Raw genomic sequence first — 10292 nt, forward strand, 5'->3', positions numbered from 1 at the left:
CATGTTACCTGTTGCCTTCCGTGGAACAAAGAGAGTCGCGCGGGGTTTTGCACGACATGAGGGTGAGCAAATGAAGGATAAACATGGAATTCTGGGTAGAACCGCAACAGAATGAGAGCGGTCTGTGCACCAGCTCATTGTGGGGAACAGATCCAAGACATCTTTGATAGGGGTCTGAATCACTGGCCCCCCCACTGGTCGTACAGGAAGTGGTATGATAAAAATAATGAGCCTGGAAGCTGCTAGCGGGGATAATTACGCGGCAAAGAAAGGGAGATGACAATGCAGCTCGCCGCATTAAAGCCGCGATAAGAGGACGGCCTAATCCACAGGACTATGGAGGGATTAAGGTTGTGAGCTCCTCGTCTGGTCTCGAGATGAGAAGGTTAACCGGCCTGTCCTTTTTCACAGTCTTCTCTCTTCTCTGTCTCAATGTTCTCCAGCTCTGTAATTCCATTAGAAGGAGGGCAATCTCTTTATCCCGGGGAGCAATGGAGACGGGGAATGCCACGCGGCTTACGAAGAGTTTCCACGGACGTCGCTTTCGCCGAGTAATCTGATGAAAGAGGTGATAAAACACATTTGAACAGCCGATCGATTTTCTCGCAGTCCACCCTGGCTAATGCATGTCAGCAACGGCTGTCCACGCATACAAATGAGATATTCATTATATGAATTACATATTCAAGAAGACAAAAAGACATGACTCTATGACATGCAGCGGCCTAATAAAGTATGTGCTTGATATCATATCACCAACTTCTGCCCCATGTAGTTGTCTGACTTACAGCGAAACAAAATGGCTACCGATAACATTGCAGTGGTTGCAGGATGAACGATGCCATGTTGTGGCAGCATTAGTTTTGTCTCTGCAAACAACATGTATGAACTTTAATTTTAATTATTTAATTTAATGATAAATTATTTTTTATTAATGAATTAACTACAGTTTTGCCGTGTTTGCATGACATGTAAATAACTTCATACAGTAAAAATCAACAGTTGGTAATAAAATAAATTTTAAAATGGCTTTGAAGTGTTTAAATGTTTTTATTTAATGCAAAGACATTTGACCTTGCACATGACATGCAGACAGTTATAAATATATATATATATATCAACCACGAATTAAGAACTCTTTCTCTCGTTTTAGTAAAATGTGACCAGTGTCTTATACTCACCAAGGCTACAGTATTTATCAAAAATACAGTAAAAACTGTTTTATATGACTGTTTTCTATTGTAATATATTTTAAAATGTAATTTATTTCTGTGATGGCTCCATTACTCCAGTCTTCAGTGTCACATGATCCTTCAGAAATTATTCTAATATGTTGATTTGCTGCTAAGGAAACATTTCTTATTATGTGGAAACAGTGATGAATTGTTTTTCAGGATGATCAATAGAAAGTTCAAAAGAACAGCATTTATTTGAAATGGCAATGTACCATCTCATTTGGTCATTTTAATTACTGAATAAAAGTATTAATTTCTTTCAAATAAATAAAAACATCTTAATGACCCCAAACTTTTGAACCATGGTCTATCCTAATGTGCATGCTGATGCTGTGCATGTTTACAGTTGTTCTACATGGCTGATGGCTCATACCGTTTTTTTCCAGATCACTTCTGAAATCTAAGACATATTTGAGCACATCTTGTTTCAATGTTTAGACATAGACAAGCAAACTCAACAGCCTCTCCTCTCCACTTGAAATGCATTCAAAACTGAAATCTATCACACATTGCCTTGTCTCCCATGACTGAAATAGCTCTTTATATGAAATCCTCAGTGCAATGTTTTCCATTAGCTAATTTAATAAGGTCCCTTTGGAGTGTAAAGTACTCTCAACGAAACACAATGCTTCCTGGCACAGCTAAAAAGTGTTTTAATAGTCAGAGTGATAGTTTTGGAAATATTAGGCATTCATAATCAGACATTTCACACTGTTATTGTGTAAAGTCTATTTTGAATAAACAAGGATTTCTGATAATAAAACACAAAAGTTAGTGCTGCTACTAAAATCCCATTAGAATAGTTACAGTAAAAAAAAAAAAAAAAAAGCACCATGAAAGTATTTTTAAGATTTTTTTTGTGTTTGTTATAGAAGTCATACTGGTTTGTAACGAGTATATAAGAGTATATGAGTAAATGATGATGACAGAGCTTTCATTTTTGGATGTAATATTCCTTTAGGGGCTCAAACGTGTAAGATTGAGGTGCTTTATCATGGGGCGGCTTCATGGTTTGGATGACAGCCTTTTAATTTGCACCGCCTGTAATCATAACTGGCTTGAGTTTATCGCGAAGTAATGACCTACACGATGGCCTTGATAGATAATGTGATTCATTCATTCTCTGCTTCCATCCTCTACTACAGATTAACACAGAGAAAAGGCACAGAGGAGATGAGAGTATGATGAATAGATGAGATGAGAAAGACAGAATTTGATGGGGTCCTCAGTCCACCGAGACTCGAGAGTAGGTGTGACTAGGCATACGCATAGCCCAGACTCAGGCAGTGGGCCTGACTCACACACACACACACACACACACACACACACACACACACACAGAGAGAGATAAATGACAGAGGTACTTCACATGAGAGCCTACTGCTGTTGAAGTACCAGGTGAAGCATGTGTAACTGAGCTGTACGCCAGCACCCAGAAACAGACTGAAAAAAGGATTGAAGAGAAAGGATGCCGTATATGAAACATCACGGACTGAACAAATCAGAAGATGAGAATGTGTAAGCTGAAAAAAAAAACGTGTGTAGCTGCAAATTTTATATACACACTCCGGGTGCTGCCAAAACAGGTCCGACTCGCCAAGGAATGGACTCTTCAAGACCCCTGAAGGTGTCCTGTGGGATCTGACATCAAGACATTACCAGCAGATCCTTTAAGTCCTGTAATATGAGGTGGAGCCACCGTGGATCGAACTTGTTAGTCCAGCACATCCCACAGATGCTCAATTGGTTTGAGATCTGGGGAATTTTGGAGGCCAGGGCAACATCTTCAACTCTTCATCATGTTCCTCAAACCATTCCTGAACAATGTGTGCGGTGTGCATTATCCCGCTAAAAGAGGCCACTTCCACCAGGAAACACCATTGTCATGAAGGGGTGTACTTGGTCTCAAATTTACATCCACATGAATGGCTTGACCCAGAGTTTCCCAGGAGAACATTGCCGAGAGCATCACACTTCCTCCACCGGCTTGTCGTCGTCCCACAGTGCATCCTGGAGCCATCACTTCCCCAGGTAAACGGCACACATGTACACGGCCATGAAAATGGGACTCATTGGACCAGGCGACCTTCTACCACTGTTCCATGGTCCAGTTCCGACGCTCACGTGCCCATTTGTAGGCGCTTCCACCAGTGGACGCGTAATATGAAAGCTTATATTTAACTGTAATTAATTAACTGAATTGTTGCATAAACAACAGAGAAATTCAAATAATCTAGATGACATCTGCGGCTTACAAACACTTCATATTGTTTGTTAGCATGAGCATGTCTATACCTGAAATCCAATTTCCGAATTATTAGAGGCAGTTAACCAATCAAACAGCAGCTGTCTGGAAACTGATCTGCCCTTACACATCTCCTCGCTGACCTGCACACAGCAACGAGCGACCTGTCAGAACATTGCTAATCATTCTGCTCCATTTAACCAGAATATTTGGCCCTGAACTAACAGTCCACAGTCCTCTGATTGGACACGATGTTATTAAAAATGTACAGGAAATGAAATCAGTGAGCCGTACATGTCGAACCAATAGGTCACATGTCGTCACAAGTTTCAGTCTCTCGTGAAATGGCAATGTTTAGTTTATTATAAATTTTAAACATAAGGCAATGAGGTCACGCTCATCACCCATCACTCATATGGTCTGTAGTTCGAGTTCGAGTCTGGCTTGCAACATATTCATCTCCTGTCCTCTCGCTGCTCTTCACTGCTCTAAAAGTAGCAAAAATGTTGTACTGTACACTAATACACAGAAACATTAATGAGAAAAATGATATACGAATTAATTAAAAACAATGTAAAAAAAATTTTTTAAACATGGAATAATTGAAAAACAACAACATTTGCATTATAATTAAATGAATAAGCTCAGTTCTCATCGACTTGTCTGCTATTCATTTTTACTTGTCTCAAGTAAAAGTTAAAATGAAGTTTAGCATATGTATTTAGCACTGTTGAAAAGTTTTGGGTGAGTAAAAAAGTATGTTTTTACAAAGAAGTTTTTACTTTTATTCATCAAGGATGCATTAAATGAATCAAGTAAAGACATTTATAATGTCACAAAAGATTTCTATTTCAAATAAATGCTGTTCTTTTATATTCATCAAATAATCCTGAAAAAAAGCAGTGTTAATAATAACATTGATGATAATTAAATATACTGTATATATATTTCTTGAGCACCAAATAAATGTAGGCCTATTAGAATGATTTCTGAAGGATCATGTGACACTGAAGACTGAAGTAATGATGCTGAAAATTCAGCTTTGCCATCACAGGAATCAATCATTTCAAAATATATTAAAGTTATTTTAAATTGTAATAATCTTTCACAATACTGTTTTTTTAATCAAATAAATGCAGCCTTGTCGAACAAAAGAGGCTTAATTCAAAAACATAAAAAAAGATTAATTCAGAAGGCAACATGATTTTTTTCTGCGTACCTTTTAGAATAACTTCCACATCATAGCTTTCACTTTGCTATGATACTGTCTGTAGGAAGCTCACTAGGTTATGGAAAACTTATGAGTATCTTCCAAAAAGATGATTATCTACCCTAGGGAAGATACGTATTGACTAGATCTTCAAAGGTATCAAGCGAGGGTTGCCACAGGTTCAACATTTCCGTGCATTCATTACTCAAGTGATGTTGGAAGTAAACTACATCTGTGGAACAGCATGTTGATGCTGGTTGTCTAGATATCTAGCCTCAAGGCCTTTAGAAAAACCCTACGGGCGATTTTCTGTCTCTGCACAGCAAGAAGGCTCTGACAGATGTTTTCATTCATGTGAAGAGTTACCAGGAGGTGCCGGGTCATTTTCCAGCAACTCTCGAGTGTTTGAAACGAGCTTTCCCAGTGCATGGATACACAGCCTCAAGCTGTTATAATACCAGTGCAAGGAACACTGGATTTCTAGTTGTCCTGCAGTGACTTTCAAGACATATCCAGCCTTACATGTAAAAAATGAACTCTAGAGTCAGTATAAACCAAGCTGTGCTAATATCTCTTTGAGTTTAACAAGTGCAGTGTTTATTTACCTTCGATTAGTTCTACCGGATTGCAGAAACAAATTTGTCACTGACAAAAGATAATAACAGTAATAAAAAATAAAAAACGAATAACACAGTCTTCCAATGCGACTAATTACTAAGCTTCTGATGGTTTCCTCAGAGTTTTGACAGTTTTATTAACAATGTCTGTCTTAAATTTTCAATAGACCAGCTCGAAACACATTTCTAGTCACCTCACCTGCTCTTTAAAAACAGTGTTTCCTCGCTCACAAGCCGTTCCAAACCTGTGATCTTTCTTCTGTGAAAAACTAATTCTTTAGAAATATATTTGTTAAGATAAAGGTAAAAGTATTTATCTTAAAAATTCGAATGATATTAAATAAATGTTATCAAATTCTCCAGTGAAACAATAGATAAAATATACAATATATCTTTTTTTTTTTACTAAATATTGTTATATTTCTTTCATATATTTATATTTCTTTCATATATTGCACATTTCATTAGTTAACATTACTTAATGTATTAACTGACATGAACTAAGATGAACTAACAATGAACAAATCATTTGTTACAGTATTTTTTTTATTTTTGTAAACGTTAGTTAATAAAAAATACATTCGTTCATTGTTTGTTAGTTCACAGTGCATTAACTAATGTTAACAAACACAACTTTTTATTTTAATAATGTATTAGTAAATGTTCAAATTAATTTTAGATGAATAAATGCTGTAGAAGTATCATGTTAACTAAAGTTGTTAATGAAAACGTATTGTAAAGTGTTTCCAATATATTAATGATTTTAAATAAATATTTCCCCATTTTTGTAGACATTTAAAGCACAACCAGAACACTGCCCATGAGCAGCCATTTCATCACATGACTTTTGGTCTTTGTTTCCCAGGTGCTCCACTTATTAACAGCACTGAATATAATATGTGGGGGAGTGGTGTGTTGCCGATCAATCCACTGGGAAAAAAGTTCAGGTGCTCCCGACGGCCATGCCAACTCCACAGACAAATACGGGCCCCTTGCCCCCCTTCCTTACTCGGGCCCTGAGGCTTCAGCCCCACCTAGCCCTATTGTTAATGCGGCCCAGCCCAGTCACCATCATAGCCAACACAGCTGCTAGAATTACTCCCAGGTTTAAGGTGGTCACGGAAGTGTCCATTAGGTAATATCCCTGGATTGGACATTTGGACAACAGGCTAGATATTTCATGTGGTCTGGCAGTGAGCCTGTGATTTCCACATTATGCGGTGGGGTTTATGCCTGACCAAACCAACCAAGGTCGCTTTGTGGGTTGGTGGTGTGCTGTAGCCCATCTGTCAGACTATCTTGTGAAGTACTTATAAGGGCTTCAGATGAGGTTTGGTAATGGTCTAGCTGGCATTCCTCCCACTCTTTTCATTAAGGATAAGATGTTTGTTTTGCCCAGTTTGATTACAAACTGAGTTTCCAAATCCAGCTGCTTGTTTTGCTTATGAAATATGGTCTGACAAAATGAATAGATGTTGGGTGATGGAAATTCAATCTTTTTTTCCCCCCAGTTATCAATAATTGTTTTAATGCATTTGACTCACAGAAACACAAACTGATAACAGAAGTGTTGGAAAGCCAGGGATGGATTGTGGACCGCGCGGTGCTAGTGGATCCAGTTCCTGCGGGTTTCAGAATGCCAAGGGCCTCCAATGCAATCTGACCACCACTCTAAATTGCAAATATTGAATTAAATAAATTGCATAGAAGAAACTGTGAGCTGTAACAGTATGAAAGGAAAACACAAAAGAAACTGTTCGAGAGACCCACCAGGTCGCGTTGACTTCCTGTCATCCGAGGTCTTCCATTAAGCCTTCACGGTTCCACTTGAAATTAGTGGAGTGAGGTGGGTGTGGATGGCACAGGAAGGGAGGCCCAGTTTAAACGGGACGCAGTGGAGAAGAATGGGCTCTGTCAGCCCACAGCACGCTTTAATTAGGGTCTATTGTCGGCCGTGTTCCCCCGGTGAGGAGACTCTGAAACGAAACAAGCAGAAAATGGGTTCAGGCAGTTGAAAGAGGCTGAGCTAAAGAGGAGCTGACTGTGTGGTGCTCAAACGGATCTCTTCGCCGCGCTAGGGCTAAGTACACATTTCAGGCGGAATCAAGCACCTACCTGAGATTTCATGGGTTGTTTCCGTCAGGTCGAATCGCGTGGCGTGTAAGCGCTTAACGTGGGGCCAGAGTTTGTGAGTGTATCAAACATGTTCTGTAGAGCACTTCAAATGCTGGCTGCTCCTAGAAACAAGTGCAGCAGTGGGACAAGACAGTCAACATAAGAGTGAAAGATTGCTGTAAAACCTCTGGAGAAAATCTGCTATATTGTCTTCTCTCAGAAGAAAATAAAATATTGATTCCTCTCAAGCTGTGATTATAAATACCAGACCAGGCATAAAACATGAATAAACAACCATAAATGTGTTGAACTAGGATAAAGAATCAGATCTGGAGGGAGTATTGATAATTTCCTTGTCACAATGAAAGACAAATACGTTGTATATTTAAAGATTACTGAGAGATTTCTCAGTATTAAACGCTGCCAATCATAGTAGGTTACCGCCGCTCTCGATGCATCCGAATTCAAAGCGGAAATCGACGTCGCTGCGTTTTTTCGCTAAGGTAAACACGAGAAGTGTATGAAAGGTGGTAAAGAAAGGGGATGGGGGCAGGTGTTCATTAAAACCACTTCCTGAGGCATCTGAGGAGAAGTGCGACAGCGTGTGTTCGTTTAAGAGGCGCTCTTGCGCTGAATAGCACGCGCCTGTACGACAGCACGCGCTGTAATTGGGTATGACACGGGATCAATGCGGACACGTCAGGATGCAAAGATGTCATTTTCTAACCTGATGCTTTCAAGCATGTCTCCGCCGCGACTCGTGTGCCAGTTGCTGTGGAAACACAGTTCTTCTTCTCTTTTTTATATATATTTTTTATTAAGATGCAGCAGAGAGCATTGAAGCTTTTTCCCTCACAGCAGCGGCGGATTTCCTATTAAAAGATACAAGACGTGCAGTCACGCTAATTGAAACCTGCCTGTCAAATGTCCTATTACTTCGGGTGCCATAGTATGTCAACGTGGGACTGAATTCATTGCTTTCATAAAGTTCAGAATTAAAGTTTTTAAGTTTAGTTCTGTAGTTCTACAAGCTGTTATGGACTAGCAAATACCTCAATCAATGTAGGCTAGTCTTATTTTATATTCTTTATCTTTTTATCGCCTTTAGATAGGCCTAATCCTAAACATTGTTATGGCAAATTTATATATAGTTTCTCTTCACTGACCCTCCACACATTTGTTATGGCAAATTTATATTCTGAGTCCGCTTGTTTGTTCCTATATCTTGTATAGCCTACATCCCCACTAAGGTGTGAGTTTGGTCTTTTATATCACTGTATTACTCCATTAAGTTAAGTGTCCTGACCGCAAGGGAATCCTGGAGAATGACATATTGAGGGAATCCCCAGTTCTGCAGCACAGGCTGTGATATAAAGTTAAAGGGTAACTCTCGCCAAAATTGATCCTAGCCTATTTTTGTTCATCTACCCGAGTCAAACATTCGTCTAAAAGCATATTTTAGAATGGAAACTCCACTTTTAAGTTTGACCGTATTTTCGTTTTTGGTCAAACTGACTTTTAAATAGGAGTGCATGGGGCACTACAATGAGAGCATCAAAATCGCTATTTTTCAAACACGGAGGCTCGACACAACATAAAACTGTGCTTGAAGTGTCACCAGGGGCTCTAACATGAACTCGAGCATTAACAACATTGTTTGTGTACAGAGTTTACTAAAAAGAAAGGTTTTGTACGACTCACTTCATCAGTAGTGTTTCCGGTGGCTGGAATTTTGTCAGTCAAAAGTAGTTGATCTCCGAATGCAACGTAACATGATGAGAGTAAAGATGGAAAGCTGCTAAAGCTTGTTTCCATATAAATTGTCAAAAGCTAAGTTTCTAAGTTATTATGATTTTCATTGGAATTTACTAGCCTGGGAAAACCCAGACCACTTCCGGCAAATTTAGATTTGCTCTGCGAGTGGGTCTGGCAAAGAGCCCATTGAAACCCATTTCCAGTCCGTCGAAATCGCGGCACCAATCAGAAACGTTGGGGCGGGCTTTAAACGATGACGACAGAGCAGAGACGGTGACGCAGATTTTGTACATTACAAAGATGGATGCCGCCGTGGAACATCACAACATCACTCGTTCGAATCAGCTATCGCGTCTGTTTCAAGCGATTTAAAATGGTCATTTTGGTTAACACAAACAGAGAATTGCTGAGAGTCTCGAGATGTTTCTCCGTGGCTCTGCATACGTCATGTCATTCATCGCTCTGATTGGTTTTAGATCTATCCGACGTCCGTTGGTGACGCCCCTGTGGAAATGAATTGTCTATGGAGCTTTGCCAGACCCTAACTCAGTTACAACTGAGAGTGGTCTGGGTTTTCCCAGGCTAGGAATTTACGAATTTGTAAAGCGAAATAAAATGGACCGAAAATTGCCTGTCGAATATTGTAGGTTGTATTTTTAAAGTGAAATCTGAAAGGTATGGATTAGTTCGTTTTTATGAATGAAAACGTGTGAATTTTTTTGAATTGAAATATTCACAGCTTAAGACACTACAGGTCAATAGGGTAAAAAAAATGTAACTTACAGATATCACCATGAAACTTTACCAGTTGATTACTCACATGAATAGGAGAAAAAAATGTATTGCAAGTTTTCTATAATTTTATGTTTAAATATGCTAATCAGGCTATATCTAATTAAATGTGATAATTTGCATATTATTTTGAAGTGAAAAATCTGACCATTGAAAAAAACAAGGTTCAAAATATTTTTTTTGCATTTTGTTGATATATTCAATGAAAAGACATTACCAGAGCAGAGGGGATTATGAATATCTCCTTTTGTTACCCTGTAAATCAGAAAATACTGCCAATAGCCGTAAACATGTTTTTTATAAATGCTACAACAATAATAGAA

At 38.8% G+C, this 10292-nt stretch overlaps 1 long non-coding RNA gene across 2 annotated transcripts; it reads right to left on the bottom strand.

Annotated features, from left to right (window-relative positions):
• Nucleotides 1–253: 253 nt before the first annotated feature.
• Nucleotides 254–7736, bottom strand: LOC306986148. 2 transcript variants are annotated; one of them, XR_013794917.1, is made up of 3 exons: nt 7423–7736; nt 7078–7283; nt 254–556 (listed from the first exon to the last, which is right to left on the bottom strand). It is a non-coding gene; the product is annotated as an uncharacterized lncRNA (long non-coding RNA). The 2 variants fall into 2 exon arrangements; XR_013794918.1 differs by lacking the exon at nt 254–556 and adding an exon at nt 6006–6978.
• Between the last annotated feature and the right edge of the window lie 2556 nt (nt 7737–10292).

The sequence above is a fragment of the Phoxinus phoxinus genome (genome assembly GCF_949152265.1).
Source record: "Phoxinus phoxinus genome assembly, chromosome: 18".
Classification (NCBI taxonomy): Eukaryota; Metazoa; Chordata; class Actinopteri; order Cypriniformes; family Leuciscidae; genus Phoxinus; species Phoxinus phoxinus.